General features: G+C 33.2%; 1 long non-coding RNA gene across 1 annotated transcript; it reads left to right on the top strand.

The window, feature by feature from the left end:
• The first annotated feature begins 3,210 nt into the window (after positions 1-3,210).
• On the top strand, positions 3,211-4,375 carry LOC136805145 (uncharacterized). The gene is made up of 4 exons (XR_010846346.1): positions 3,211-3,280; positions 3,520-3,576; positions 3,892-3,991; positions 4,325-4,375. It is a non-coding gene; the product is annotated as an uncharacterized lncRNA (long non-coding RNA).
• Positions 4,376-7,287: the final 2,912 nt, after the last annotated feature.

The following is a 7,287-nucleotide window of genomic DNA, read 5'->3' as shown; positions in this document are numbered from 1 at the left end:
TAAAGATGATTGGATGGTTTTCTTTTGTATACAGTTTTTTATAATATGCAAGGGATAATCTGAATTTATCGAATCATGTATTTATTTCTTCCAAATTATGAAATACTAGCTTGAAAACAGCAAAGCATCTGGCCAAAAATATTTTAGCTTATTTTTTATTATAGGGATCTAACAATAACTTCAATTGGCAATGTTCAACGATTGCATCAGTAAGTTTTATCAGATTGCTTTTTAGGATTTAACCATTTTTGATTTTGGTAGGCAACTGTGTCCTAAGTACCTAATTGAGACAATAATTTGGAAATTTAGAACGTCATGACAAAATTGTTTTATTTGTAAAGAACTTATTTTTGCAAGGCAGTGATCAGTTTGATTTTGGCAAGAACTACTTTTGGTGAATTTGAATGAAAAGTCATTATCTACCATCGACCTCTTTAAATCTTATTTTCCTTACAGGACACCTACGAACCATCAACAAAATTTTGCCACAAGCACCAATAATGCTCAACTTTATAAGTAGGTTTCATTTTTGAAAAAACAGCTATTTTTTGTACCATTTAAATTACAGTGTCCATGTCTCGTCTGGGTGGCAAAAACTGAGCCTACATATGCTTGTAACTGTTATGCTTAGGGGACGTCCACATAGTACGTACGCACTAGAAGGGAAGGGAGTCTTCTCAAAAGCGTATGGTTGCATACAGTGGGAGGGGAGGGGTAAAGGAAAATGTACGTACACAGAGAAAAATTTCTCGTTACCCTTTTTCGCTTGTTCTGTTGTTTTGTCGACTTTTACACTTGTTATACTTGTTCTTGATATACATTGAGTTTCATGTATACATGTATAAAATACATAGATAATCCAAACGATTTGAATTCGAAATTTTCTTCAACCGAGGGGAGGGAGCTGAATAAAAAAGTACGTACTTACCAGTGGTGGTATAGCCATTTGCGTACGCTTGCGTACAGGGGGGGTACTCTATTTTCGACATTTTAGTGCATACGTACTATGTGGACGGCCCCTTATCACAGAAAAATCATACATAATTTTTATCATTACAGCAATCAATTTGGTGGAAATATAAACTGGCCCGGATTCACAGGTCAATCAATGTAAGTTTTTGGATATTTTGGTTCCATCCGTGTGCTATTGTTTGTTATGGTGTATTTTCGTTTAATAACAGCTACAACTGTCTTTCTTCAAAAATCAATCTCTTTTTGTAAGTCTGAGGTTTATCTTAAAGAGACATAAAAGTACTGACGAAATTTGTACATGTTTTTTTGTAAGTAAGTGTATGCCGTGTATGCTTAATTTATCAAATCATCCAGGCTTTGCTTATGCTTATTATATATATGCTTATGAATCATGCTTATAATTCATCCCAAGCCAAGTAAAAATTGTTCTCTTTAATGACACGTGGTTCACGCAATGTTTACATTCTACTACTTATATGCTTTTTTTTTACTAGACTTAACCAATCTTTATCTGGAATTGCTGGTTTGGCTACATTGTCTTCACCTTCATTGTGAGTGTAGTGTAGTAATTTTTATTTCTTTTCAAATTTTCTGTAAAAATATGTTCTACTTTTTTCAAATCATTTAGAGTATCTATGATTAGTGCTTTCTACTCAGATCAAACTTTTGTTTTTCAGCAGCCCACAACAAGATAATATCCTTGACGGAATCCTAAATTTGTAAGTATCAAATATTGGGGTCAATTTTATACTTTCATATTGAGCCAGAGCTCTGAAACATACATGTTTTTTTTATAAGCAAGTGTATGCCCCTTGGTCAGGCTCGTGTATGCTTAAGTTCTCAAAGCATTCAGGTATAGTTTATGCTTGTTATATGCTTAAGAATTATGCTTATGATTCACCCCGACCCAAGTTTTTAATGAAATTTCAGAAATTTTGTAAAAATTTGTGCAGATTTTTGGAGCAGTGGAATGTAGCTAGCCGTGGAATGTCTTATTTTTTAGTTGGCCTCTACCAAACTTTTTTAAACAGATAAAAATGACCACTTGAAAAATATTTTAGGCTGACATATATGCTCATGTTATGCGTTATGCTTATAGAAAAACATATAGTAGGTTACACTATGTTAATATTTTTATTACCATTATCATTATGTTAAACGATTTCCTTATAATCTTTATAGGACACCTTCATTCAATGGTACGGCAAATCCTACGTGCGCCACAAACAATATAAACTATGGGTAAGATTCATTATTATTATTCATATAGCGGTCTTTAAGTAAGCCATTAAAGGTTCAATCGGCGGGCAGTATTGAAAGATTTTGTGATTCAAATTGTCATACCCGCGCTAAGGAAACTAAAGCGCCAGGCTTCAGAGGGCTGAAATATCATTAACCGCCCGGGTATAGGGCAATAACTTCATTTGCGGCCCGCTCGGAATTTGATTGAAGTAGTTGCATTGAAGCGAAAAGACTAAAATAACGTCAAAAAAAAACACTTTTTGGTCATTTGCGGCCCGCTCGCAAGGTGCTAAAAATTAGTTGAAGAGATTGCATTGAAGCGAGAAGACTTGGTTGACGCTAGAAAAAAACGTTGTTTGAATGTCTGATATGAATAATAATAGTAATAGCGTTAAATTTTCGTTCGTTGCTGTCATTAATTCTGCCCTTGCAGTTTGATTATTAGCCCTCTAGTGCCATTTGCGCCCTTCGCTTCGCGTCGGGCCCAAATGACACTATCGGGCGAATAATCAAACTGCGCGGGCAGAAAATAACAACAACGACCTCAAACTGAACGCTATTGTTATATTTGTATTAAATATTAAAGGAAAAATGCATCATTATCCTGATTAATTGGATGTTAACCAGTTTATTTTTGAAGAGGTCTGTAAGCTCAGTAACAATTCTATGTACTGTCCGTTGAGTTTTTAAGCCAATCTTTAACCTTACAAGTAAGAAAAATCGACAGCCTTTCTTAAAATTTGAAGGATTGAATGTGAGACAATAATTTGTTTTTCCATTTTATAAATGTTAGTTCCAATCCAGCTCTTGTATGAAAACATTGTGGGCTGCGCAAATATGTGGCTTCAAACCCTACATAGGAGTTTCAAATTTAGCCTTAGGCTATACCTTATTGGTACAGTCCTCCTCTAATTGGTTATCATTTTATTTAGTTCTGTATAACAATGAGACATTCCCAAGACTGGCATTCTTAAAATTATTTCAATTCACTTTGTAGTACACCTCCTATCAATAACGCAGCTATCAATAACCCACCAAGCACAATTAATGACAGATTGAATATTTGGTAGGTTACATTATTGTTTTACTTTTATACTCAAAATTCATAATATTATAGATTTCATTTTATAAAGAGTAAAAATAGTATTATGTTCAGTGAGCAGGGCCATGAAAGCTCTAGAAGGCTTTAGAATAGATGAAAAATTTATCAATTTATTGAACTTTTTCTAAAGCTAACTGGCAACTTACAACAATAAAAAAGACTGCAAAGATTCTTTTTGATGGATTCTTAATCACCTTATATAGGACACCTAGGAGCAACATGTCAATTCTTGGCCCCCAAGTTAATGGTCAAAATAACGAGTAAGTTCCATTTTTTATGCCAGATTCTAAAACATTTAGTAGGATGCACCTATCCCCTCTGATACATTTTGATATAGGGGGCTCTAGAAATTTCAGTCCGTCCCTTTAAGGTTGAAAGAAAGATTCTGAAATTTATAACACAATTTTATGAAGACCCTCCCCCTCACTTAGGTAGGAAGCCCCTTCCCTAGGGAATTTAATCTTTCAACACCGCTTTGTCCGGGTTTCATCAAAATAAAAGAGCCCCTGTTATTTCTTTAAAGTTTATTTATCCACTTGTTTAAATTCGAATCTTTGTATGTTTCTTTTTTGAAGATTGTATGAACGCATCGATAAATTGTAAAGGGGGGTGAAGACGTTAACTGACCTCGTAACTTTGTTAACTAAAAATCAAGAGCGACGAAATAATGGACCTGTAAGTCTATTAATGCTCTCTGAAATCTCAAAGATAGTAAAATCTGTAACACGTGGGGACTGATCTTTAGTACTGACCAAGAAATGTTACGTAAAAGTTTGTTTTTGTTTAGATTGAGTTTTTGCACTATTTTGTTTTGCTATTTTTCTTTGAATCAACAAGACACCTTTTAAAGCCTATAGCTTTCGAATAACAGGGAAAATTTAGTGTGTAGATATTGTTAGTACCTGCCTTTGATATGAAAGGTTTAATTTTAAATACAAGCGTTTCTGCAAGGTTATCAGGATTTGCCATTAAAAAAATTATATATTGCTTAATAATTCTTTCTTTTAGAATCAACAATTGGATATGGAAGACTTCTTCCAAGAGCACAATTTGAGCGACGTGAGTTATTTTATCAATAATTGGCTTCTGTTCGAGCTTTAATCCCTTTTATCTTAAAAGTGTCACTGAAATTTAGTTCAGAGGCTTTTCATGGATTCAACACCGCTTTCGATTATGATGACGTCAATTTTAAGTACAAACCTCTCGACATATCCGGGTTTAAAGTTTATCCACTTCAACTAAAATATTGTATATTATGCTGACTCGAAAAGTGTTGATCAGTTTTTCGAGGCTTGGGCATTTTTGAGCTGTTTCTAGACTATACTTTTAGAACAAACAAGAAATTTTACCCCAATTGGATTTAGGTTTGAATTAAAAATTGTATGGTATTTATAATGTTATCATTAACGGGATTTACTTTTATCATAGAATGAACTCGATTCGATAGTTAAGAATTCAACAGACTACCCATTAGCAATTCGCCGTTTGATGAACCGCGTGCTATCGCATGAAGAATGGGACACTTGTAGGGTGCTTGGCAAAGGCAAAAGCAAACGCCCTGGGTTACCAGCCAAAAAATTATAAATAATTTATATTAAGTTTCTTATTTCCTATTCATATAAAAACAATATATAAATAAATAAACTACTCTTCATCTGACTCTGATTCGTCTTTCTTTTTTCTCAAAGTGTTTTTGAGCGTGTCCCTGATGCAATCGTGAATGCGTCGCTTTCTTTTTTTCTCAAAGTGTTTTTGAGCGTGTCCCTTATTCTGCTCTAAATAGCCTGACTTTACCTCATTTTTGCATTTTCATAATTACAATTTCAAACCCCCCCTGGCAATTAGGTCCTCCCCCGTTTATTGAAAATCTTAAAATTTTCGAACTCCCCTCGTTTATTGGGAACCTAAGAGTATTTATTCATTTATTTCAAACTTCAGCTTTTCATTGTTTCTTCATAATTTATTTTCAATTGTCAATCATTTTTTTGAAAACTTTATTGTGCAGGTTTTTCTTTTAATTCTAAGCTCATTAATCCTTTCGAGATCTAGTTGAAACGGTATAATATTTATAATTTTTTGTAAATATTGATGCAATTTCATATTTCACCATTATCAAAAAGATTCCATAATTTTTATTCATAGGGATATTATTATAATTGAATTGTAAGATATTATATATAATATAAATAAAAGATTATATATGGTTGAATTGTAAAATATTATATATAATGTAGATAATAATTGAATATTTACATCTTTTAAATCTCATGCAATTGTGTTATGTTTTCATCTTCTTTCCGAAAGCCGTTGAAACGTCAATTACACGAGCCTCCAAGTCAAACGACTGATTATCTAAAAATTTAAAACCATAAGAAAGATAAAATATACAAAAGAGTTCATAGCCTTTCCAATAAGTAACAAAACACCCGCGAAACCCGAATGGTCAGGTTTTTTTTGGCTAGTTCGCATCCGAACCCGACTTCACAGATAACATCGGGTTAACCCGAAAACCCTGGTTACCCGGGTGATTCGGGTTTCTATATTTAGATTTTTTCACCCGAAGAACTCGCGTAAATTGCTCCTTAGGTTTTTCAGGTAAACCTCACGTCAATTACTTGTGTTTTACCCTAGTTTTACCAGGGACTTGAATCTAAAATTTCTTCTTTTGGCAACATAAGCCCCCGTATTTGGCATCGTTCTAATGCCATATTGACAGAGACACGAGCTTATGAAAGGTAATATCAAAAATGACTTTTTTGACCATTCGCATTAATTTATTCCCCGTTCATTAATTCTCGCATTAATTTATATCCTTAAGGTAATTAACTGGTCAAGTATTTAAAGCGGTTAAAAGAATGGGAGAACTTATTAACGCAAATGAGAGCCTTGTGTCTTTAAAGGTCACCAATTAACGCGAATTTTTTTCGAAAAGGTTGTTTTTTTATCTGAAAAAGCTAATTAAAATTCAGAAAACACGTGTCAAACTAAAAATCAAAAACATTCAAACCTAGCGAGAAATCATTTTCACCAACTTAACGCGACAAGGACAAAAGTTGAAAACAAACAAAACAAAACAGCGACGAACCTTAAAACCAACAACAATAACAAAATAAAAACAAAGAACCAAAAAGTAACAACCCACAAATAAACAATCTTACGATAGACAAACAATAAATATAAATCTACAAATTTAGCGGAGAGAAAACCAGTAAGTGAATTTGAAGAAAGTTGAGAAATAAATGGAAAGCGGATAGATGAAGACCAAAGTCTGGCATCAGGTGTAGCCATGAGTAAGCTTGCCCTGCTACTCTAGAGTCACCCGTCATCTAACCAAAGGTTAGAAGTGTNTTTGTGCGCAGATTTGTAATACTTGCGCAGATTTGTAATACCTGCGCAGATTTGTAATACCTGCGCAGATTTGTAATAAACTTTGCGCAAATTTGTAATACTTGAGCTGCGCAGAAATGTAATAATTCTCTGCGCAGATTTGTAATTTGGAATTTAGATTTTTACTTCGGCATATGTTTCCCACGAAGAAAAGTTTTGAAAAAAAGACTTAGAAAATAATCAGAAAATCACACAAAGGTATATCTTTAGTATGAACATTAACTTTATAAGAAACGAATCAATATATTTTAATCTAATGACAATTGGCTTTTGGCAGTTGGTTCTTTCAATACAAACATGGATTGGGAATAATTTTAAGCATTTTCATTTTTCTTATAAGCATCAACTTTATAAGAAACAATCAATATCCTTCAATCTAATGGAAATTGGCTTTCGGCAGTTGGTTCTTTCACTAGAAACATGGGATTTTGAATACAATTTCAATATTTTCATTTTTCTTATAAGCATCAACTTTATAAGAAACGAATCAATATATTTTAATCTAGTGAAAATTGGCTTTTGACAGTTGGTTCTTTCAATACAAACATGGATTGGGAATAATTTTAAGCATTTTCGTTTTTTCT

The sequence above is a fragment of the Clytia hemisphaerica genome, unplaced genomic scaffold (assembly GCF_902728285.1).
Source record: "Clytia hemisphaerica strain Z4C2 unplaced genomic scaffold, Clytia hemisphaerica genome assembly, whole genome shotgun sequence".
In the NCBI taxonomy this organism is placed as follows: Eukaryota; Metazoa; Cnidaria; class Hydrozoa; order Leptothecata; family Clytiidae; genus Clytia; species Clytia hemisphaerica.
The sequence above is the reverse complement of the archived record's forward strand: the minus strand, read 5'-3'. Positions and strand labels throughout refer to the sequence as shown.